The 13,302-nt window shown below is 49.5% G+C and overlaps 1 protein-coding gene across 6 annotated transcripts in view; it reads left to right on the top strand.

Moving 5' to 3' along the window:
- LOC111270059 (uncharacterized) overlaps positions 1-13,302 on the top strand; it is a 68,351-nt gene that overhangs the window by 15,889 nt on the left and 39,160 nt on the right. The window contains exon 1 of one of the 6 annotated variants that reach the window (XM_086972345.1): positions 1,166-2,595. The exons of 4 other annotated variants lie outside the window; for them this stretch is intronic. The gene's annotated coding sequence lies outside the window, so the exon portion shown is untranslated. Of the gene's footprint in view, positions 1-1,165; positions 2,596-7,529; positions 8,204-13,302 lie in introns of those variants that run through there. One more of the 6 variants, XM_086972344.1, reaches the window with a different exon arrangement.

Below are 13,302 nucleotides of genomic sequence, written 5' to 3'. Positions count from 1 at the left end.
AGTTTCCACTGCGATAGCGGCGCCACTATGGCGGCTATACCATCATTACCACCAGCAACTACATCGCACTATTATTATTATTATCATTGTGAATATTATTATGGAATTGCTCCCCGTACGGCCTCGCAAACTAGCCGTTGCGAAGCCACTGCCGAAAGCACCACTCGACCGCGGTTTGCTCCCGGCCGCGTCGTGTGCTATCGTAGATAGTGTCTGTAGCGGCAGAGGCACGAAGTTGCAACTGTAGCACCTGCTCTAGCAGCAACAACTGCAGCAGCTGTAGATACCATACATGTTCGCTATAGTTGCTCACAAATAGATGGCGAACAGCAAACTCCTGAGCACGTCCTGAGCAGTCCTTTAACTTCGCGCAGTTACGTTTCAGCGCACCTGGTATGACTGCGTAGCGCAAATGCTGCTGCAGCAGCATGAGCGCCCCGCTAGACGTTGCCAACTCTATCTGCTGATCCAATAGAATCGTATGGATTCGCTGTCGCTGGTGACGGCAATACACCCCCCTTTCTCTGCCTGTCTTTTTCCGTCAGTTCGCCTCTGTACGTTTTCTTTTTGCGAGCGTCTGTCCGTCTTTTGGCCGGTTGCTCGCTTGTCGGTCCATACTCCCTCCCCCTCTCCCCCCTCTGTCTGTCTATCTGTTGCTGTTTGTCGTCGTTGCTCGGTTCGTTCACTTCGTCGTCGTCGTCGTTGATCTTTCCTCTCGTCTTCTTCGCCGTCGATTCATTCGTGGTCGTCCTGTTTGCGGCTGGACAGAATCGGGGCAGCAGCAGCAGCAGTAGTCGTATGATGCCGGTGTGGCAGTAGAGTGATGCGGTCGCCATCATCGCCGCAGCCGCCAGAGTGGCGGCATGCGCTGGCTCTTTCTCTCTCTCCCTCCTTTCTTCATTCGCCTTCGTTCGTCGCCTGCTCGTTCGATCGCTTACTGCTCGCTCCTGCCAGGGCGAGAGCGCAGCGGCATCATCAGCAGAATCCCCGTCCTCATCGCCATCAGCAATGGTAGTCGTTGAGTGAGAGGAGAGAGGCGACCATCGAGCGAATAGCCGCGGTGGCAGCGGGGTCCAACAGGCGACCAGCAACAACCAGCGGTGGTGGCAGCAGCAGCGACCGCCTTTCAAGCAAGAAGCAGGCGCGGCAGCGCCGCCAACAGCAGCGAGGCAGTCCTCGACTCGAGGCAATCGTCAGTTGTCGGTCTGTAATCAAGCACGGAGCCACGGGCACGATCGCCGTTACACCCGGTACAGCTACATCCAGCAGAGGGCACACCAAGCAACAAGACACGATCGGCGATTGCCATCACCGACGGCACGATCAGTTCGTTCGTGGACACGGTCAAGCTAAGCCGAGCAGGACGGCGGGCAGTACGAGTGCACGCCGTCATGACAGAGCCCAACTCGACATAATCCCCGATGCCGCAACGCTAACAAGTAATGAAGATCGAGTTAACGACACTAAAAATGCAGGCCGGCACAGCACACGCGGCTCACAGGTAGAACGGCGGCGGGCATCAAGACCACAACGACAGCGATAGGCAAACGAACTTCAGTGGTGTCGAGTGAGCGTCGCCAATCGAGAAGCAATAGCAACAATAGCTGCCGTAACTAAGAGATTCAATAGATTCTCGGCCACTGTGCTGCGTGCCCCTAACTGTGTTTGGGCGCTCGGGGCTGTGTAGGTGCGTATCTAGTGTGGTCATGGCTATCGTATATTGCAGCTGGCTAACCGCGGAACAATCCTCCAAGAAAACGTACTGGCGCAAGAACTGCTGAAGATTCGCGGGGGGAGCTAATATTTAAAAATCCGGATGGATGATAGGTACAACTGGATCTGTTTAGTATCAATCAGTCGGATGTGGTCTCTCGACTGTGTGCCTTCATTCAGTTTGTGCTAGAATCAGGAAAAGGCATTCAGTGATTACTCAGAGTATGCCTTTATGGCTTTTTGTGTGTGTGTGCTATTGTCATTTTGGGTTCTACTGTTGTTGCTGTCGCCGCAGCGCGATTAGTAAAGTTCTGCCCTGTAGAACTTTGGACGACTGTAGTTCTTGTTTCGTTACTGTATTTTATACTGGAACATCGCTGTCAGTAACTAGACATATAAAAACAAAGAATGATATAAAAGAGAAACGGGCGAAGAAAGAAGAGGGTAACGAGTAACTAGATTTTTCAAAGAGAATTCGTCCTGCAAGCGCAAAGTCTCTGCTAAGCCATCTACCTAAGTTGCAACGCAGTTGCCCGTATCAGAGCACCGCATAGTGCTAGCTCGGATACGTGAAGCTTAATAAGAATCAAATCGGTAGATTGAATGGGTTTGTGATGTGATAAACATGCGTTTATCTTCAGCGTCACTATTATATTCGCGAGGCATGCCTACTATACAATGTAGAAATTAATGTGAACGGAATACAAGCGGCGAATGTGAGATTTATCCCCCCCCCCCCCTGGATTAAGTGCGCTCCTGGATCGGCTAAAGTGTGACATACGTGATGCGACAATTGTGAGTGTTTATAGAAAGGAAAGATCCACACGGAATGGATTTTTACTGCAGAAGTATCAGCCCCAAAGGATTGTCTCTCTAGAAAATGTAAGTGACCCTCAAGAATTGGTGGAACACAAGCGTGCAGTGAGAACACACAGGGACAACGTTGATTATCTGGCATTTTTAGATTTACGTATCATTCCCAAGTACCCCATTTATTACAAATAAATATATTATAAACCGTCGTCCCAGTCGGTTGATAAATATAATATCATAAAGTTAAACCTCAACACGAGAGGTTTGAGGTTTTCTTGCGCATGTTCGCTCCGGCTGAGCAGTTTTTGAAACGTGGCTTTCAGCTCGACCGTCGGCCGCCCCGGATAACATCAACATATCATGTATTTGTCCACGGTGTCTTGCTCCAATATTAGCGCCACTAGTCCTCTCTGCCAGGCTGGTCATCTTTTGTCTGACTGTTTGCCTGCCAGGCCTATCTGGATGTCCTGTCCGCACCTGTATTTACGCGAACGAACGGTGAGCAGTCAAATGCCAGTTGCTGCTAGCTTGTGTGATTATAGGCCAGACTAAATAGTTGCTACGCACGGAGGTATAGGGCATTTTGCTGCAGTTGTCCCTCGCCGTCTGCCCATTAGCATCTTTGTGTTGAATGATTTCTAGCAATCATATGTTCGACACTTGATCGTCTGTTCGCCGTGTTTCTTGCTCGTCTTCTCATCAAGTCAAACACTGTAGCATTCGGTTTGTAGATGAATGCTGCATTGGTTTGTTAAAACGCCACCAAACACTACGTGTCGCCACGTGCATCTACCGTTGAAATATTATATACGATTGTACATACAATGCTGTGCTGGAAGCGAATTCCCGCGTGTTTCGAGCGGTAGATGATTGCCTCATAGGACACAACCTCCGACCTGCCTGGAGGCTTGCTCGTCTGTTTATTCTGCTGCTGGCGATGGTGTCTTTACAAAGCGTTTGGCGTTCGTCGTTTGCTGCTGCTGCTGCTGCTGTACCGACTCGATCTCTGTATGTATCCGCGCGCGCCCCATTAGCTTCCCAAGCCAGCAACGATTGCGACCACTACGCTCAGCACCGCAACAACAGCATTAGTGGCAGCATCAATAGCCCGCTGTCCCATGCCTACATAGTGGCGGGTCGGCAAGCTACCGGTCTGCACGCAAACATGCATACAAACACGGATAGACGAGCGAAAGCAAAAAACGACGAGAATCGACAACGCAGAAGAACACAGACTTCTTCTACAGGCCACCAGGCAAACCGACAGTGAAAGACAGTTCTATAGGCACACACAGTGGCACACACGCACACGTAGGATACACAGACATGAATCTATCGGCAATAGCAACACTCCGGGTAGCTGACTGACTGACTGACTGACGAGCGATCGTCGTTTATTCGTTTGTTAGCTGGTTCTTTCGGCCGTTCGTCTTTCGGTTGGCCAGTCAAAGCGGCCAAGCGTCGTCGTTGACGACGCTGAACGGCCAGGCCGTCGACTCGTCCCCAGTATCCAGTATGCAACAACTACAAGACCCAACAACAACGCAGCCATAACAGCCAACGCCACCGCTGCTATTGCTGCAGCCATAGCACTATTCTGCGGCGGCCAGAGGCAGCCAGCGATCGCCGGCGAGCACCGCCACTCACTTATTTTGCTTCGTATACCAGTAGCGGTGGTGCGACTGTTGCTGCTGTCCCTGCATCGCGATCCTGCGAGGCAACGCTCATGGCTACGGCCGCTCTCCTTTCCCCAGATGCAGCTCTGTCTAACAACAACAGCAGCAGCGTCTCTACTGCCACCCAGCGGCTGCGCCAACGACGACGAAGTTGACGATGGCTACCACTACTGCTGCTCTCAACAGCAGCAGTTTTCGATGGCGGTACCTGGCTTGCTGTGTCATAGCAGCATTGCCTCTGTGTGCGCGTGTATACAGTCAGCCAGGAGACCACCAGTGAGTAGCTGCTGTGTGCAGCGTGTCTGACTATCTCTATGATTCGGTTTTCCGTTGCTAGTCTCCGTCATCACTGGTCACCGATGCGGGGTTGGGCTTGTCGGCGCTGGCCGACTTGCGACGACAACAACGAGAGTACGCGGCGCGTGCATTAGCCTGCGTCCCTGGCTGCCTTGATGGTTACATTCTTGGTTCGATGGCTGTGTAGGGTGCTAGTGGTGCTGCAGGACGCACGGCGGAAGCTCTGAGTGCTACGACGAACGAAGCGTGCGCGCACAACCTCGTCGCACATATAGAACTGCAACAATAACAGTAACAGCGGCGTTAGAAGGCATAATTTCTCGTAAGACGGGAGACTATAATAGTCAACAGGATAAGAGGGATAAAATGAACAGAAAGACCGATAGCCCGCAAGAAAGACGGACAGACGGGGAAAGCTCTAGCCAAGCAGACTATCGAGCTGCTAGTCCGAGGCACTCGCAGCCATCAGACACAGTCCGGTGTAAATCGCGCGTGAACGAGTTGACGCTACGCACAAATATTGCCACAAGCGAGCGACGCTCGCCGGTCGCTAGCTAGCGATGGTGGCAATGTTCATGAAAGGAGCAGCAGTAACAGCAATCGTGGTAATAGCCAAGGGACCGGGGACACATTAGCGGCATGACAGCTCAATGGATGACAGAAAGATGAACCAACAGGTCCCCACAGAATGTATCAACAAGAATTGGGCGCACAAAAACGAATAGGAACTGAGAGAATAAAAATGTGCAATGAACGACGGTGTAGAGAATTGGATAAACACACGCATATACAGAGAGAGAGAGAGGCCGGGAAGAGGCGGTAGAGAATTAGCAGATATAAGAACACTGTTTTATTTAATGTATCTGGATTTTTAGGTTGGCCAGTCGAACAATATTCGACGCTATTCACTGTCGTTTGGTTTCAACCTGTTTTTGAGCGACTTTTCTTGAATCCTTTTGCTTTCCTTTTTGTTCTCTCTTTCTCTGCCTTCCTTTGTCTATATCCAGAGACTTAATCGCAGTATATCGCGCGCCACCTCACAAATTTCTTTTCACTATCAGCAGGAGCATTCGTGCACGAATCCAGCCGCAATGGAGAAGACGGCCAATCCAATAGGTAGTCTTGTAATCACTGCTATGCACACATTGAGATCGCTGTGCACGGCAGATATCGAGCGCTACAGGCGCACGAACTGAGAGATGTTCGCGCCCAGGCGGGATCAGCGATTCGTCGTCGTCATCATCGCCAGAACTGACGTGGAGTCGGCTTATTCTCTTCTGTTTGTTATTCGATTTTGAGTTCTCGTTTAGTTAGCCGTATTTTCGTTTCGGCCTTATTACTGCTGTTATCATTCGCCGTTGCGGTTAGCTTTGTTAGATACCTGTCGGTGGCTGGTGACAATTTTCAGAGTGCCTGACATATCAGCCGCCCCGCTCACGATATCCTATTGTCTTTCGTGATGGTGGAGTCGTCATAGCTGTTGTCGGTGGTGCTGCTGATGCCGTATAAAGACGCTGGTTGGTTGCTGTTGATCTGTTTCAACAGAGTGACGGCGGGCGTCAAACGGTGCTAGAGGATTGTCAGCCTGTCGGGTTTTTGCTCGTAAGTGTAGCTGCTGCTGCTGCTGCTGCTGCTGCTGCCTGACCCGGTACAGGGACGACATCGACGATCGTCGGTTGATACCGATGCTGCTGTTTGTTGGTTTCTGCTCCGCCTGTGTCGTCGCCTGACCGCGTATAGTTGTAGCAGTACGTGTGAGCTGATGTCTCCGTGTGTGTGCGTATGCGTCTGTGTGGATGAATGTGAATGTATGGCGGTATCGATGGTCTCTTGGTCGCTGTTTGCCAGCGCGATTGCCTGTCTGCCTGGCTGGCTGGCTGGCTGGCTGCCCGAGCCACTGTTGCTTGGTCGCTCGCCGGCTAACGATGGCTGGTTGGGTGTATTGCTGGATGGACTGACTGCATTTGCGCTTGCGGTGACTGTCTATTCTGTAGTTCGCTCATCTGTCCGTCTCTCGGCTGCTCGCTCGTCCGCCGGTGAATGCTGGCCGTGCTGATGCTACTGAATGTGTCTGGGTGATCTTGCCGCTCCCTCGCTATCGCAGCAACAATAAATAGTGAAGCAGCTAGCCATCCAGGCAGCAGCAGCAATGGTGGTTGGTGTTGCCGGTGCTGTGGCCAATAATGGTGGTTAGTTGCTTGTTTTTTCATTCGTTCGCGTCGCTCGTCTCCCAGCGGCCTCTCCTCAGCTCGCTCACTGCCACTCGTGCGCATTCGTTCCTTGCTCACCGCTCTTCGCCGTATCCGCCTTTCTCTCTTGCCGCTCCTTTTGTTCGTCGCTCACTCGCGTCACGGCTTCCTGGAGCTGCTGCAACTGCTGCCAGCAACGATCCAGCAGCCGACCCGGCTAATAGAAGTAGCATTAGCATCCAGGCGCAGTAGCAGCAGCAGCTTAAGCTGCTCTTGCTACTGAGGCTAGCGCTGATGATCGCGTTGGCGATAGTGATGATGTTGAGACATTGATGTAGCAGTGGCGACTGGATTGTGATTGTGCTGCTATCATGGTGACGGTGGCGACGGCTGTGGCAATGTTGCAGTTGCCGCCACCGCCACCGCCGGCCCTCGTCAACACCGTTCCTTCGTTGGCTGGTTGATGCCGATGGTTGAGGTAACGTCGAAAGTTGAACGCCGAACGTATCCACGCTGATTCTCAAGGGCTGTTCGACGGTAGCAGAAATCGAATCGCGCAACAAAGTTGTCGCCTGGTATTGCTGTGCTATTTTTGTGTATTTGATGATGGTCAAGCTGAACTGAATGGATTTAGATTGAGCTGATTACTTTGGCTCGGCTCAGCCTGAACGGATACAGCTGACGTCCGAATAGACTTTGTTGCAGTCGTTGTCGTCTTATGAAATTTCTTTTTGTTGTCAATTTGTTGCTCAGGCCTACCCAACCAATGGTCAGCTTCTGTGCGGACCGCCGCGTTTTCTATCGTTGCCTGTGCGCAAAGTGCAGAATCGTGTGTGTGTGTGTTCATGTGTGCGTGTGTGTGTGTGTGTCTGTGTGTGTGTGTGTGTGTGTGTATCACTACGTGGCGTTGTGACAGCGTCGTGGAGTACAGATGTGTACGTACGGTGGGTTGCCTATCTATTGCCCGATTTTAGCGTCCCAAAATGGAAGCTGGTAGCAAACGACATACTGGATCACGAGCCGGTTCGGCGAGATCCGGAAGCCTGCCCATTACCGTTTCGTGGTTAACGTGCTCATTGCTCAATGATCGGTGATTGTTCATTAAAGCTCATGGAGCGGCGTGTGACGCGTTTGTGCCGATGAGCTACATAGATGCACAATGTGTATGTAGAGAGCACGTACACCAATCAGCAGGAAGTTTGCTTAGTCCGCACAATCTCACCTGCCGTTATTGACGGACACCTGTCTACTCGAAGCGGTCGTCATCAGCGGTGTGAGCCACTGATGGCAATTATTATCGATGGTCCAAAGTGAAAGTGCGTGGTGTTGCAATTCGATTCACGATTCGTCTTCATCTTCTCGTACTGAAGCGTGGATCGGTGGTTCCGATTTTCTGTGTTCTGTGATCTGTCGTAAGATCGCCGAAGCTATGGGTGTTTATTTATATAAGCGTACAAAATGATATATAGATCAAGGAGTTTTGGAAACCGCTTGCGTAATTCAACCGAGACAGCGGTAAGTTTTTGATTTTCTTAAGAATTGTGTTCCTATTTATTGCTGGTTACGCTAGAAGCAGTTAGTTGCAAATTTTTGTGTGTACTTCTATCTCTATGAAATGAAGGGTGAAGGATCGATATATGATTGCGACGGCTATATTTGCTTAGGTCCAGTAATGGGAGCATGGCCCTACTTAGGATTAACCATGGAATTGCGCAAACCATGAATTGCTTATGTGATTATAGCTGAAAAATCCGAAGGTGAGCAAAATTTAAATATCGAGGATAATCATTATAAAGAAGATACATTGACTAACATACAGTTAGACTATGTCTTTTCCAAGTGAAATTAATGAACATTGTTTATTTGTTTAGAAGCTTGAAAAAAAACCACATTCTATCGATCGATAATAGTGTACCTTTTCATTGAGCCAGTTTTAGCTGTACAGTTACGCACACAGTTCATGGATTTATTCCACAACTCGATTAAAAGTCGCTGGAAGCTGCTAATTGAGCTCGAATAGCATATTCCTCCAACCAATGAAAAGTGATCGTTGATGCTTTTCCCCCTGCTAGCGACCGTTATGGATCGCTCACGTATCCCAGTTTTTAGTAAGACACGAGGAGCCAAGGTCGAGACTAGAGATATTCGAGTAATCGATGGTCTTCTAATATCTGTACATATATGGTTTTTTGTGATAAAAGAGAATACGCCATTTAGAAAGTGCAGATGAACATTTGGACTCTTTTATATTGACTATGTGTACCGACAGAAAATCCCATGTGCAGTGGGTTGGTGATCGTGAACGAACAGAGAAAAAATGACGCGCGAAGACGAGCTTGGCAGCAAATCAGCAGCATCTACATTTATGGGTGGATATGCTATTTCGATAAAAGTGGGATATCCTTGAGTTTTGTTCGCCTTTTCCATTTGTTCTTCGAAATACAGAATTATCATCTGTGTACGGACGTCAGTCCTGATTTACGTAATAACGCAACATTTCGTTACGTGTCCAATAGCAAGACGTTGCGTTATGAGATAAGCATTGACGGCATGATAGGTACTGCTAGCTACATTCGATTGTGAAAGTAGAATTCAAACCAAGACTACATACATATTAATAACAACAAAATATACAATGCGCTTCCTCTGGACATACACTACTCGCGCATCATTGAATTTACCTAATGCGCTCAAAACGATCCGTAGGTATTTTACTTAAAGGTTAGACGGGACATGGCCGGTTTTTACCTTGCCAACGACATCCCGAGCTTTCCCGCTTAACTTTGCTGAATCCGGGCTATTCTCAGTACCCCTCGGCTCTGTTAGCACCGCCATGTGACCAATGTCGCTGTTCATGTTGACGGTGCCGTCACCGTAACGCAAACAGGACGTGGTCGTCTGGTTTGCCAAAGCACAATTGTTTGGCCTCGTCATCGCTAGCGAGCCTGTGTTTCGCAGGCAATTTGATGTTTTGCTGGTTTGATGCCTCGTTGTTGTACCATCACCGCAGGGCAGATGTCGCTCTTCTATCAATGATCATATACCATCGGAGGAGGCAGCGGTTTACGGAGCAACAACAACAACAACAACAACAACAACAACAATAGCAGCAAAGACAATACGAACGAGTTTGCGCATTTTATCTGGTTACGTTCTCGCTGCTTGGATTCTTTATTACATTATATATATATGGGCTTGTCGCTTCAGTCCATCTTTTGCTGGTTATCCTATACTTGTCGTCGCGACGCTATCAACTCGCCCTGGCATCATTCATCTGTATTACTATTGTCATAAGATCATATGTAACCTATTGTGGCAAAAGCAACGTAAAGCAATAGTAGCATCGATACCGGCACCGGTATCATAGCCAGCAGTCGGACGGAGCTGACTACTGGAATAACCACAATTTTTGCCCGTTACGGCCGTACCGTAGTTAACATATTCCAGCAAGCTACATAATCAATCGATAATATAATAATTCCAGCCAGCATCAGTATTGTCGAGGCCTTCTGGTTCTACAGCTACTTACGAACCACCGATCAACTACGGCTGACCAAACGTTTGTTCCTTCGGCAGTCCGTCGACGTCCAGCTGCTTGGTCTGCCAGTTTGGGGTCGACGTCAACGATTTCAGCAGCACCCCAAGCGGCCATCAATCGAGCAACTGCTGCTGTGATCATCAACAAGTCACAGTTAAGAAGGCTCACTAATGTGTATGCACACACAACTATACGTACTGATGAGGCAGAACGTAATGTGACGTTGCCTTAACCATGATGCCAATAGCCCTCTGGTAACTGTTGCAGCATAGATCATACATAGAGATGGATAATGTGCATGTTGGGCATCGCACGGGTTATATTGGCAAACGTAACATGGACGGTGTTGCTGGCATAGGATGTAGCATTATATAGTATATGATATATATTATAACGTTTTATATGATGTAGCGTAGGTCTGTTAACGTTCGTACTGCTGTTCCAAACAAAAACACTCCGTCGATGTAATCTCTTTCGTCCACGCGGTATACTACGTTGTCAACGGCATCATTTGCCCCTTTGTATAAGTACAACCATATGTCTTATACTGGCAGTAATAATGTTGCGTTGCTCTGACTGGCTTTTTTTGCCCTCTGCCTATTGCTGTTGATACCACAACAAATCAACAATTCGTTGGCTGCTGGTTATTTTCTTTCGGATGACATTTTCCAGCCGTGCATATACTGCTGTTCATATGAACCATAGCTGCAACCGCAACAGCGGTGGCATCAACAGCCAGTTCTGCCATCGTTAAAGTCGATACGATTCTATCTATTATTGCATATAGACCAACTTGCCTTTTATGGCTGTGGCTCAGCGTCTCTATTTAACTATCTGTCTGTACGATTCTAGGACTGTTCTACGACTGCATGCCTGGGCCGTATCTCTGTGTTCTGTGGAAGCGTTACGTGGCATCGCATCGTAACGCGTCGCGTCGCTGCGCTTCCCGTGCCATCTGTTGCTTCCGTCGATCCGTCCATTTCATTGCTGTTATGCCTACTGCTTTGTTACTGGCCGTCTCCGAACAACATTTCCAGTCGAGTTGTGAGCACCCGTGATGTTGTTCATGTCCGTGTCTCTGTGTGCTTCTCTCTTTATCTCTCTGTGTCGATTGGCCCGCGCGTGTATACGTGTTTGCACTGAATGCTGTTGCTGCTGCTGTGTGCTGCGGTTGTTGTTGCCTGGCATAGCTCGGCTTCACTTTACTTCTCCATGATTGGGGGCTAAGCAATTCGAGAGGCGGGTTAACCAGCTGGCTGACCAGACAGTTCACCACTAACACAATCGCCTAGTCGTTGCTTACCGTTCGGTTATCTATTACTGTTTTCACCACTGTTCCTCTTAACAGTCTTTTTGTGTACCTTTGTCCTGCTGCGTGTGTGTGTGTGTGTGACTGCTTGGGCCATGTACGTCTATAAGTGTTGTTGTTGTCCATGCTACTGTTGCTGTTGTGGTCATATAGTAATTGCTACGACAGTCGCCCGTGGCTAAATGTGTTAGTCCGTCGCCGGGCGTACGCTTGTGTCCGTGCTTTTATCGGTGTCTTTTCGTGTCGATTCTATTGGTGGACTGTATCGCCGTGACTATGCAGGCTTGTTCGCTTCCTTGGCCACTACATCAGTCGCTTGCGGCCGTGTGCTCCTCAACGATGCCATCGTCATTGTCGCCGTCATTTTTGGTAGCAGCAGCAGCTGCTCTTGTTGGCTGCTGGTGGCCGGCACCGCCGCTGTCGCTGCTGCTGCTGCTGCTGCTTCTGCCCGTCCATCCGTTTGTTTGCCTGCCGTCATCCTGCCAACGCGCCGTCAGTATATCTTTTTGTCTGTGTATATCTCTACCTATGTTATCCTCTTGTTGTGGTTCGTCTTCTCCTGACTCATTTTCTTGTGTAGTTCATACTTCTCTTTCTTCTTCGTCTTTATCCGCTTCGTTTTCGTCGTTGTCTCTTCGCTTCTTCTCTCTTTTTTCTTTTTCGCCATCTTTTTTTCCTCTTCTCTCTTTCGAATCCTCTGCGTTTCTTCGTCGTCTTCTTTCGTTCCGTCGGCGTCCCTCTCATCGCCGCAATCAGTGGCGCTTGTGCTCCTGCTGTTGCTGGCGATGGCGTTACGCTGCTCCGTCCTCATCACCTTTGTCATCGTTCTTTTTTCACTGTCTTCTCTTTCTTCTCGCCTTCACCGCTACCACTATCACCGGTACCAATACGACGCCATGCAGCAGGAGCGACACCGGCATCACCATCATGCTTTTCTTCATCTTCCTCGTTATTCCGGTCGGCTTTCATTCCCAGCAACAGCAGCGTTACCAGGCACCACAGTCATACAGCTATAGCTAGAACTACAGTTGCGACAACGACGCTTTTACCATTATCATCTCTGTCACACACACACACACGCACGCACACACACAGACAGAGAAGCAAACAAACAGACGATACACATGGCCTCTGCTGCCACTTCTGTTGTTGCTACGAACGACGCCACGAATAACACAGTCGGCGGCCGACCAGCCAACCAAAAAGTAAGCGACCGCCTAAAGCAACATCACCAAGCACCAGCAGCAGCAGCAGCAGCAGCAGCAGCAGCAGCAGCAGCAGCAGCAGCAGCAGCAGCAGGAGGAGCAGCAGCTCTCGCTGCTGCGGAAATCGCAATAACAGCAAGAATAACAGAAACAAGGCAGCGGCCACTGCACAGTCGACGAGAACGGCACCAGCAGCAAAGCGAATACACAAGCATCGTATCTGGCATTGGCCTGTCTTTGCCATCAGCATTGGCTACATAATCGTTATTATCGGCGGCAGCAGCAGCACCGATATCAAGAATTACACGGCTACAAGACTACATACAGGTCTGGCAACAGCCTCAGCAGCAATAACAAGATCAACAGTTACAGTAACAAAAGGCTACAGCTACAGTAAATGGTATCAACAGCGACAGAAGGCGTTTAGCGATCTTGTGCTGCTACTGATCACCACTTCCACCGACTCAGATCAGATTAGAGAGAGTTCGTGGCCGAGGTGGTCCCGGCCAGAACGTCGTTGTTATCGTGGGCGACGCCAGCGTCGGCGGCGCCGTCGTAGTGA

The sequence above is a fragment of the Varroa jacobsoni genome, unplaced genomic scaffold (assembly GCF_002532875.2).
Source record: "Varroa jacobsoni isolate VJ856 unplaced genomic scaffold, vjacob_1.0 scaffold_1439, whole genome shotgun sequence".
NCBI classification, from domain to species: Eukaryota; Metazoa; Arthropoda; class Arachnida; order Mesostigmata; family Varroidae; genus Varroa; species Varroa jacobsoni.
This window is presented reverse-complemented; position numbering and strand designations above follow the sequence as displayed.